The 12333-nt window shown below is 37.6% G+C and overlaps 1 pseudogene; it reads right to left on the reverse strand.

Moving 5' to 3' along the window:
- Nucleotides 1-573: 573 nt before the first annotated feature.
- On the reverse strand, nucleotides 574-10487 carry LOC137814343 (pleiotropic drug resistance protein 1-like; annotated as a pseudogene).
- Nucleotides 10488-12333: the final 1846 nt, after the last annotated feature.

Genomic DNA, 12333 nt, shown 5'->3' on the forward strand with positions numbered 1-12333 from the left:
TGCTGGATGGTGTTCCTGGCAAGAGCCAATCACGTGCAACTAGTGGTCTCACATGTGTAAGGAAGCATTAGTGGTGTGGTGGGGATCCAGACATGGAATTGATGGATTTTTTGCAGCTGGGACGGGCATGGTGCGAACATGTAGTGGGCTTACAGATAGACATGCTGGAAGGTTTTTTAAGCCAAGCTGGAAGGTGGATTTCAAGGCCTTAACATTTGACTTTTCTGTGGAGTTACTTGGTTGTTATAGGGTGAAGCCAATCTTCAAAATGGAGCAACTGAAGACGCTGTAGAAAGTTAATGAGTTGATGGAGGTAGCTAATTTTCTCGGTGTGTTTTGGTGGTATTGAAGCTGCAGATTGCATCTCTATAGCAGCTCAATAGAGGCAGGTGCTGGCTGGTGCAGGGTGTTTAGTTTATGCAGTAAACAACACATATTTTCTTCATTCTCAGTATTCTTTCTTTTATTTGGTAATCTCTTAATGTGGTTTGGATTGTGTAAAAGGGTTGGAATACCCTTTTTTATCCCTCTTAATTTAATTTCATTCTTTGTTGATAAAAAAAAAATAGTAGTGAGCTATGAAGATATTTTCTTACAAATGTTACGTTGAACATTTCTGTACGAAATACTTGAATGGTTTTCTAACGTCGCTGGAAATTAAACATTTTCACTGATATAGCAAAGACCAATGCAAAAACAACTGTGAATGCAACCATCACAGCTGCAACCACTCCAAGAAAATCATGCTTGAAACCAAAGTAACTTCTCACAAAGCCTTCCACTGTTGTTGTCCCATCACTGGATTCAATGCTTTGCTTTATATCTCCATATTGTGAAGCCAGCAATCCATACAAACTCCAAGAAATTGGATTTACCCAACTGAACCACCTCCACCATACCGGGATCCGCTGGTATACCATGCCAAAAAGGAATATTATCCTAAATTTGCTACCTTCTATGCTTAGAGAGCATGAATCTACAGTGCACTAAATATGAAAGACTAAACTTACTGGCCGTGGGACTATGAATCCTGAGAAGATATTCCACACCGCATAAAATCCTGAAGAAACTATAGTGGAGATGTGTTCGTTAGGGGTCAATGCCACTGCCATCATTCCATAGTAGGTGAAGTATAGGAAGGTAAAGTACATGAAGAATAGGCACCAGAAAAATTTAGCCACAGTCCACTCATAACCAATCATCGCATAAATTATAATGCTATAGGCTACAGCTTGTCCAAGTACATACGGGAGCTCAATCAGAACCTGCAACAGAAATATAGATTAGAAAGAAGGAATGCAGAAATTAATAGAAGGAATTGATCGGGCTTGTACCTCCTGTTCTGGAGTTATTCTAAGGCATTACTGCTGCGAAATCCCCTGTTTTCGAGTTATATGGTGTGGTGCTTTGGTACAGTATAGGCGTGTGTGTGTTGGTGGCAATGAGCTTAAGCTGAGTTTTTTTTTTCTGGCTTTTTATGCAGGGTTGGTGGGTGTTTGGTGCCACTTGTGGCTGGTTTCTTTCTTTCTGTAGTGGCTTATTAGGCTTTGCCTCCCCTTATGTATTCAAGGAAGGATGGTGGTAGAATAGTTTTCTTGATGTTATTCTGTTGTTCAAACACCCTTCTGTTATTCTGTTTTAATGCTTTTGGTTTAGCTGTTAAAAGCTTCTGAGTGTATAATTCTGTTTAATCCATGAGAGGGTGTAATAGTTTTGGGTCTGCATATGGGTTGGGATACCTCTGAAGTATCTCTTTTAATTTTATTTATTCATTGCTGATAAAAAAAAAAGAGGTAAATAGAAGTAATAATTTCAAATCCTGGTGATAATCACCTTAATTACTAACAAAAAAAGTATCAATTACTTTTGGATTTGACTCCTCTGAAGGAGTTACTTTCTTTAGAGTTTAGAGGTTGAAGTAACTAATCCTGGTTGTTGACGAAAAACTTAATGAATAAATTTCCAACACATTCATGATTTTTATGCATGTATACATAATATTAACAGTTGGTTTTTCATCAGTGATTGAGATCACTTATTTTTCCTTTATTTTCTATATTAATTGTTGTGAACATTATGATTTAGGATCAAATAACACTCAAATAAAAGACATATATTTAGAAAGTGGAATTGCTTGCCTGGGCAAAAGCATATGGAAAAGCTGAATACATTCCAGCTGCTCTCTCCCTGTAAAAGACTGTCCGCTCAACAGCAACTACTGGCTGCACAGCACTAGAATTCTTAATACTAAGAAGGATAACAGCAGCATACATGGAGCCCATGACATTGAAAAGATCTTGTTGCTTTTCACTGCAATAATTGATGGGAAAGTTTCATGTTTGATGAAACAGTCACAACAAAACAAATGAGATTCACATGTCAAAGTTTTTTTGTTTGATCTTACATTTTGGAGCCAAGGTTCCAAAACATGCTTCCAAGCAAAACAGCTACAGTAGTGGAGAATAGAAATCTTAAAACAGTGTATTGAGAATTGCGCCAGTAAGACCAATGTTGTTTCCATAAGCAAGCCATGCATTGGGTGAAGAAGGAAGTTGAGTACTGTGAAGAAAAATAAAGGTCTTTTGAACCAGGAGATGGAGTACTCAATTCTTTAACAAGTGCTTTAGTTCTCCTATGACAAATGACAAAGACCATATATCAACAACCACTCTACTTCTGAACTGAAAATAGTTCTAATAATAAACAAAACATTATTGCCCTTTTAGACCTTAAGTGCTATCTATCCTATTACTTTCGAGTCTCTAGTTTTATTACACTATACAACTGCAAATACCTGTATAACTCCGAATTTTTATACACCTCGGCAAAATCAATCTCCAAATCCTTTTCTTTTGCTGAACTTGTGACTTCCAACATCCATGTTGCTGGATTATAGCCATCTTTAATCTTATCGATACCTTGGATTTCCTTCAGAGTAAAAGCGTGACATGAGTGAAACTTTTGCATGAAGATTGATTTGAAACAAAACATGAGTTCAGTATTCCTCATTTTCATATTTTCACCTCAAAGTAACTAATTAAATTGGAAGAACGAAGTCCAAGTGGCCCCGCATATATCTCTTGCCCCCCTTGCTTCATTAGAAAAATCTGCATTTTGTAGTGACAAAAGGTTAGAAACTTGGTTACGGAAAGCAGAGTAAACTTGGTACACTGATTTTGTTTTTCACCTCATCAAATGATTCAAATATGTCTATGCTAGGCTGATGGATGGTACAAACAACTGTTCTTCCAGTGTCTACCGTGTTCCTAACCGTTCTCATGACAATAGCAGCTGCTCTTGCATCTAGCCCAGAAGTTGGCTCATCCATGAATATTATGGAAGGATTTGCTACAAGTTCAACTGCAATTGTCAACCTTTTACGTTGCTCTATTGAGAGACCATTAACACCTGGCAACCCTACTAATGCATGCCTTAGTGGTTTCAGTTCCACAAGTTCCATGACTTCCTCAATGAACATCTGCAACCATTAATCAGCGTCAAACATCGAGGTATTTTTTTTGGTTTAAACACTTATAATTTTGTTTCCTTTGTTATTTAGGACTTAATAATTCCAATCATGAATGGTAATAGATTCTAATTTTGGTTTTGGCGGTTACAAATTACTGTGAAAATTTGCTTGCAAACTCTAAGCCACATTAGACAAGAATGCAGAATTACTGAAATGGTTACTTCATGGCAACCTCAAGTTTTCAAACTAGTTGGCAGCCTTTGTTAAACTACAATGAATTAGCATGAATGACTGTCAAAGACATAAAATTTAGATACCAACCTTTCTGGTTTCAGCATTGATGTCTGGGGACAATCTGAGCCATGCTGAATAAAGCAAGGATTCATACACAGTAACATGAGGAGAGTGGATGTCGTTTTGCTCACAGTATCCTGAAATTCTTGCAAATGTTTCTTGCTTTTTCTGATACCCAGAGATTGTGATATTCCCTACAACATATCCTGCGGTTTTTCTACCAGCAAGTACATCCATCAGAGTTGTTTTGCCTGCTCCGGTGACACCCATTAGAGCAGTGAGAACACCTGGCCTGAAGGATCCACTGACACCCTTCAAAAGAACCAATTTATTCTCAACAACTCCTTGGTTCCTCATTTCCTGCAAGTATTTGATAATTTTTAATTCACATTATATGCATGAGTTTTCAAAAATGGTTTAATTTTGTTTCTACATTACCTGTGGCATGTCCACAGCATATATTACTTCATCAAAGGTGATAGAATGTGGTTCAAAAGGAAGAACCATTCCTCTATAGCTAGTGGGAAAAGTATGAGAAGATGTATTTCGACATATACCTCCATCATTTCTCACTATGAAGTAGTTCCAGCGTTATCCATTAGACGTAATGTGAATTGAAAATATTACAAATCTAATGTTATCTGTCGTTAAGAGAAGAAGTACCTTTAATTGAGTGATCAGTGAAGTTATATTTTATGTATCTCATCGCATTAATTCCTTTATTACTACCACCATTTTGCTCATTGTTTTCAAGTTCTTCGGATATAAATGCATGTTGCTTCCCGGGTGCTGAAAAATCAATTTTATCAAATTAATAGATAGATTTACTTAGATATATGGTTTATTGAATATTTAAGCCGAAGACCCTCACTGCTCAAATACGTAAGAGCAAGGATGTAGCCAAAGTTAAAAAGTAATGTATATCCAATCAAAACCAGAACGCCTATCCAAAACCAATATGATTGGATGAAGAATCCCCGTGATTTCAAAACTTCGATTCCAAGAGGCTCCGTGGAGTTTGGTAGAACCTATCGTAAAAAATTATGTTGAAATATGATATTATTTATAATTAAAGAAGGCATGCAGGTATATACTATTTAAACTTACATGCCTCCATCTCTCTGCAAGGAACTCGTTATTTACCATAGCATTCTGTCCGTACATCATAGGTGATATCCAGAAGCCCCATAACCACCATTTTTTTATGTTGTCTGGGACCATAAAGAGGACAAAAGTGCATTGTTAGTGTAGAACATAATGGAAAGCATGGGATTGGTCTATTTTGTATCCATGGTACCTTTTGATAGGATAAAACCACTCGTACTAAAAAGGAAGGTCACTGTAAATGACCCAAGTGCTAAAGCTGCTTTCAATTCCCTCCCAACTCCTGCAAGAAATCGGAATAATGCGGAAGCCATCTGGTTCACCACTAAAAGAACAAGGTATTGTCTAAAAAATCTGCATTATGTAGACATAAAATGAATGTTATTTTTTATTTTAAGGGTTCAAGTAGAAAATGAGACTAGAAAGATCAACGAGCATGGTTGTTGAGTATGTGTAAACACAAAGTTGTTTTTACCTTCCAATATTTGGATCAAATCAAATGACATAGTAGGTTAGGAATAGCCACACAGCAACTTCTAGAAAAGTTATAGGGATTTTTAGGATCCATGCAGGCAGAGCATATGCCCATGAAGGAAAAAACAGATTATCCCTTTGCTTGTAGAAAACAGGAAGCTTTAAAACGACCATGGGAAGTTCAGCAAGTCCATTGAACATAATCACAGCAAGGCCAAAGAACAATGCACCGACATATATCCCGCCATCAGTCACAGAGTCTCTGCGCATCTCAGTCCGAAGGAAGATGGTCATGGCAATAAATGCCATTACAGCAAGCTAAATGGAGGGAGAAGCAATGAGTAAGACAATAATAGCATTAGATGACACGACAATAAAATGAACCATTCTAATTCCCAAACCTACTTGGCTCCACCGGAAGATGTAAACAAATGAATTGCGCTTCATAAGTAAATATTCTCTTGATAAGCAAGCTTTTAACAGTTCCCATTTCCCCACTCCAAACTTTTTGGTTGTCAAAGCAGCTGGGTGACTCTTAGACCTGTCAAATTCACTATCAAGTTCTTCACGAAGACTTCTCCCAACATGAAATGACTTGAGTGCCTCTGAGAACTCTTTGGCTGTGACAAATCTATAAGGTTGATCTTTGTGTGTGCAGTACTGTTCCTGGTCTTTCCTTGATGTTACCTATAGCATATAATAATCAATGGTCACAATTAAATTTATAAAACTCTCTTATACCGGTGCACACAGATTACATCGTTGAGACAATACAGATGGACACTTACTTCTTGCAAAAAGTCTGCCACACCTTTCCTCTCAGGACATTGAAAACCCATTGATTGGAAAAATTGAAGCACATATTCGCGGGGACCCTGGTACACTATATGACTATCAGAGAGTAGAATAATGTCATCAAAAAGATTGTAAGTCTCGGGCGCTGGCTGCAGGAGTGAGATGACTGTTGTTCCTTTGAGAATGTGAACACATTGCTTGAGTGAATTCACAATTTGGAAGGTTGTTGAGCTATCCAAACCAGTAGATATTTCATCCATGAATAGAGCTTTAGCTGGTCCAACCAGCATCTCTCCTGCATTTACAAGTTTATAATGATTAAATTTCTCACATATATACATTCATTTAATTGAGTGCTGTAAACTTAGTACACTTCGTCATTGAGAAAGGTTTTGTTTTACCTGTTGTAAGGCGTTTCTTTTGTCCACCAGAGATTCCCCTTAACATTGTATTTCCTACAACGGTATCAGCACATATCTCTAGTCCTAAAATCTGCAAATAGAAATTCAACATTAAAAGAAAATATTATACTGAGTCAAGATGATTAGAGAGGCTTTAGAAAGAATAGATCTTATACCCTTAGGATGTAATCTGTTATCAAATTTGCTTTCTGGCCTTCAGTTGCTACAGCCTGAGTATTAAGAGTCAAAAGGACAACCAGTTAATATCTATATGGAAAAAGATGAATCTTCTGATTCACCGTTTTGCTTTTCGTATATCTAATTTATCACTTATGTTTTCTTCAAAGGAACCCTTCTGGACGAGAAATTTTGCAATTCATAGGAAGAAGTTGAAGAAGAGAGGAATATCCAAAATTGAACGGGGTATTATAGTAACATTGCTAAGCTGTCATACTTCTTTGTCTTTGTCTTGAATTGCTACCAGGAATCAATAATATAAAAAAGGCTTAGGGATGAAAGTCAAATGGGAAAAACACATTCCTTACAAGTGTGCACTCTTTGTTACCTTACACGAACGCGGAAAAAAAATCCAAATTCTGAAATCCAATTTATAATTATCTAAATTGATATTACTTTTAATCCATTTAAATGGATTTATCTCAAATCCAAATCTATAATTTTAGATTTTAAGTTCAATCCATTTAATTAGATATGGATTAGGTATAAATTGTATATATTTTTGGATTATCCAAAATGAATTTTAGGTTGGATTTTGACTTGGTCCGGCTCCAGGTTGAGTCGAGTCAATCCGGGTCCAAGTCGAGCAAAGTTGGTCCGAGTCCATGTTGAGTTGAGTCGGTCAGGGCTCAAGTCAAGCTGAGTTGATCCGTGCCAAAGTTGTGTCGAGTCGATCGTTGAATTGAGTCGGCCCAAGCCAAAGTTGAACCGAGTCAACCAGGGCCTAAGTCGAGCTGAGTGGGCTAGAGCCCAAGTCGAGTCGGCACTGCCCATGTCGAGCAAAGTCGACACGAGCCTATGCTGAGCCGAGTCGGTCCAGACCTATGTCGAGTCGAGTCAATCCGGCCAATGTCGAGCTGAATGGGCCTGTGCCCATGTCGAGCCGAGGTACCAGCTTACATGTCGACTGGACTTGGCGAGGGCCAAAGCCGAGCAGAGTAGGTTCGGGCCCATGTCGGTCCGGGACCATGTCGATCCGAGTCCGTCTAGGCCGATGTCGCGCTAAGTCGGCTCAGGCCGATGTCGAGCCGAGTCGGCCCGAACCTATGTTGATTCAAACTCATATTGACCCGAGTCGATTCGAGCTCATACCGAGCCAAGTCGGCCCCGATCAATATCCAGCTGAGTCGGCCCAGGGCCCATGTCGATCCGAGTCAACCCGGGTCATTGTCGACCAAAGTCGGCCCAGGTCCATGTCGATCTGAGTCAGCCCGGGACCATGTCAAGAGTGGACCCAGGCCGATGTCGAGCCGAGTCGGTTTTGGCCAATGTAGAGCCGAGTCGGCCCGGGCCGATATCGAGTCGAGTCGGTCCGAGCCGATGTCGAGCCGAGTCAGCCCAGGACGATGTTCAACAAAGTCAACCCGGGCTGATGTCGAGCCGAGTCGGCTCGGGTTGATGTCGATTCGAGTCAACTCAGGTCAATGTCGAGCAGAGTCGGCCCACGCCCATGTTGAGCTGAGTCGTCCCTTACTGATGTCCAGCCGAGTTGGCCTGACCCCAAGTCGAGTCGTCACTAGGCCAAGGTCAAGTTGGCACTGGACCCATGTCGAGCCAAGTCAAGCCGAGTCAGCCCATGTCAAGTTGTGTGGGCCTAGGCCCGTGTCAAGTCGAGTCTATCTGGACCTAGATCGAGTTGAGTCGACCCGGTCCCATGTCGAGTTGAGTAGACCTAGGCCCAAGTTCAATGAAGTCGGTCCGGGCGTAAGTCGAGTCAGTCCAGGCCCTTGTTGAGCCGAGTTAGCTAGGTTCCATATCAAGCCGAGTGGGCCTAAATCTATGTCGAGCCAAGTGGGCTCGAGTTCATATCGAGGTGAGTCAGTCAAGATTTAGATCGAGATGGATTTAATCTAATTGACAAAGTAAATTTAATCTAATTGAAAAAGTGGATTTAATTTAAATTTAATTTATTTAAAATAGATTTGAAAAATTAAAAATGGATATGGTGCAATTTCTCTTTGGATCTAGATTGGATTTAATCTATACCAACCCTACCTTCATGTAGATATCAATATCTGGATCAGGTATGATATTTGCCTCTTTTTCTCTTCTCGACAATTCTGCAAGCAAATCTGCATAAAGCCAAAATTTATACACATAATCAAAACTTAAATTTCACGTATAATGTTAGCATGTGTTTTGAACATTGAACATGAACAAAAGTCATTATTCATGCTGCAGACTAACCATAACGAGTTCCAACTCCTTGGACTCTTGCTGAGAAGGTTAAGGTTTCTCTGACCGTCAACTCTGCAATATGAAGATCATTTTGATTGACATATGCTGCAGTCCTTTGGGGTACAAACTCATCTATCGCATGACCATTATAAGTCACCTTTCCAGAAAACTGATCAAGAAACCACACTAAATCACCTAGAGATCCAAGATTAAAAAAATAGAGAAAAAACATGAAATATCTTTCGAAAAAAAAATTATTTTCTTTGATGCCCCAACCTTTAACTTTGGATCAAGTCTTGCTGCCAAGGCCAACAATAGTGTGGTTTTTCCAGAACTTGGAGGGCCCAAAAGTAATGTCATTCTGAACAGTAGGAAATGGAAACATTATATTAGTTCCGAAGGTGCTGGTTAATTACAACTTTATTATATATAAAGAACACCACTTTCATTACCTGCCAGGCTTTATTATTCCACTGACATCCTGGAGAATATGTATATGTTGTTTTCTACTTTGTAGAATATGAAGAGAGTTCAACATACCCTTTTAACGAAAATAAGTGAAACCAAATATTCAACATGTTAGAACTCCTTCTGTAAGGTCAAGGTGCATGTTCTACTAAATATGAAAGCTGGTACCAATACTCACCTCCACAATATTCACCATGAAGTTAGCGAAGGTAGGCAAAGCTCTAGTTCCTACACTAGCTTCTGCTTCCACATTCAAGTTCTCAAACCGCACCTCTATTATCGGAAGATCAATTCCAACTCTGATATCATCCAATCCAAGGAAGCAAAATAGGAGGAGAAGAAGCCATCCATGAGTGCATTTCGATCAAAGACAACTTCATTAGAATCAGAACAAAAGAGAAGGGGAATCTTACCTATCAATTCGTTCCCTTAACTTGAGCAAAAACTTCTCATTGTCCTCTTCAGCAGTTCTGATCAGTCTTTCAAGTAAAACTCTTCTTTCTTGCAACCCAAGTTTGTGCACATCAATCTCATTCACTTCTCCTTCGGGTGAAGTGAACAAAGCTTTCCTCATACGCGAAACGGTGGGAAGTTTCTGAATGGCAGCCCATTTGAGAGCCTCTTCATCATCCTCTTTGTGCAATGAGTTTGAGAAGATATCCTTATCACTGTCCCTGCAAATGGATGAACTACCATTCCTGAAACTACCCCCACCCTCCATTCAACCGGACCCAATAACAAAACAAATAGAACTTTAAACCCTACTGCAGCCACCGCTAGAACCTAGTAACTATTTTCCAGAAACAAAAGCATTTTCAATTTGTTTTGCCTGAATGGGACACAAGATATATATGGAGATTGAGGAAGGAATTAAGAACATGCAGTTTTAGCAGAGTTAAATATGGTGGGAGGGTTTTTGAAGTGGCAACATATGCATATCTGCGCACATATTTGTAGCCACCACCTTTACGTGGTGAAGATGCAACAGTATTTTATTACTTCGCACCATCCAAATATTGTATAAAAAAAATTAAGTTGATTAAATGACGTGTGGTGTCGGTGTCGGATAGTCATATCGGATACAGACACTCGTAACGTATTTGCGAAGTGTTCAATTCAAAAAGTATTTATTGAATTTATGACAATTCTAGTACAATTCTAACACAATTTTAAAAAAGAAAAATAAATCAATTTTCTAAAAACTCAAATTTATTGTATAAATTTTTATTATGGTTATAAAAATAAGAAACAAATCATTTTGAACCAGTCATGAAAAAATAATCTGAAACATACTTGTACACATAAATCTTTATTGTCAGTTTATATAATTCATAATTATATAATATATAGATACGTGTTCCCGTGTCCTACATTTTAGATATTATACGTAATTTTGTGTCAATATCGTATCAGTGTCCTACATAGCCTACATATGTGCAGTGGAAAGCCTATATTTTTGCTAGATATGTATCAAAATTGAGATGATTTATTTTTTTTATTAAAGAGAAAGAATATATAAATAAAGAAGTATTTGAGGTGCTTCCCACTCATAAAAAAAAGGTAAATATGTAGTAAAAAATATAATAAAGAATTGATTAGAAGTGTGATCCCTACTCTCTCTCTTTTCCCATAAAAAAAACCTCCCCTATAACTCTGCACTGAAACACAGTACATGTTCCTTTCCATGAAAGCCCATGTTCAGATTTGTCTATATATTTTTAGTATACTTCTCGTTATCCTTACTTGTCAATAAATATATTTTTATTTTTCAATTTGTAACGTAAAGATAGTATTTTTTTTCTGTGCAATAAAGACTGCATTTTTTTATGGACGGACAACTGATATTTATCATATTTATGTGTGTAATAAATAGTATTTTTTATGGACAGTAGAACCATACTTTTTCTTTTTATGTGAAAACTGATATGGCAGCAACATGTTTTGGAGTGAGTAGTAAGGACTTTTGCCCTTCTCAGCTCTTGTGAATGGAACAATACACAGTTGGAAGGATATTTGGTCCCAGACTTGATAAAGTACACTTGCAAAAGAGAAAAAAAAACTGTTACTCACATATTTCGTTAAAATCTTGGGATCACACTTCCAAAGGCATAATCAACTCTCAGCTCTTGGATAATTTTTTGTTTCAGTAAAATGGGTTGAGTTGTTTTGGAAATTAATTAAGTACTTTTCTAGTATTTCGCATCATTGTTCCGATTTTAATGCCGGATTAAGAAATTAACTTGGGTTGTACTTATGAAAAAGGGAACTTATTATATATGGTATGTATGAAGAAAAAAAAATACTTATGAAAAAGGGAACTTATTATATATGTATGAAAAAATATTATAAAATCTCATTCAACCCTAATACTTGATCATATTTAATAATTATAATCAATATATTCAAATTTTTTTTCCATTATATTTTTGTGAAAGCCAACTTTCGTTTAATTTTCTACTTTTTTTGAATTTACAACTTGTCAATTTTTTTTTTTTTTGAAATGAGCCAAATTTTGGTAAAAAAAGTTATGGATGGTTTAATGCTAGCTTAATCCACGCTTCTTCTTATCTAGGAATGACAACGCAGGTTGACCCATCCTGCACTTGGCCAGTAAACTACGGTTCTGGTTGGTCCGTCCCGCATAGAATATGAAGATTGATTTTTCTAGCCCACTCCGCATAATGATTGGTTCGCAGGTCTGCAGGCCAGCTCGCATAAGAAATATTTTTTTTAAAAATTAATAAAAAATAATTTTTTAAATAGAAATTTTGAATAAATTTAATTTTTATTTTATTTAGATGTATTAGGTAAATGGTCTCATAATATTATTCTCATGAGACTTGCGTAGTAAGATGTTATTAAAAAATTCGGAATGTGAAATGTAAGGCTGCATTAAGAAAATATGGGGGTGCA

Source organism: Phaseolus vulgaris, chromosome 1 (genome assembly GCF_000499845.2).
Source record: "Phaseolus vulgaris cultivar G19833 chromosome 1, P. vulgaris v2.0, whole genome shotgun sequence".
In the NCBI taxonomy this organism is placed as follows: Eukaryota; Viridiplantae; Streptophyta; class Magnoliopsida; order Fabales; family Fabaceae; genus Phaseolus; species Phaseolus vulgaris.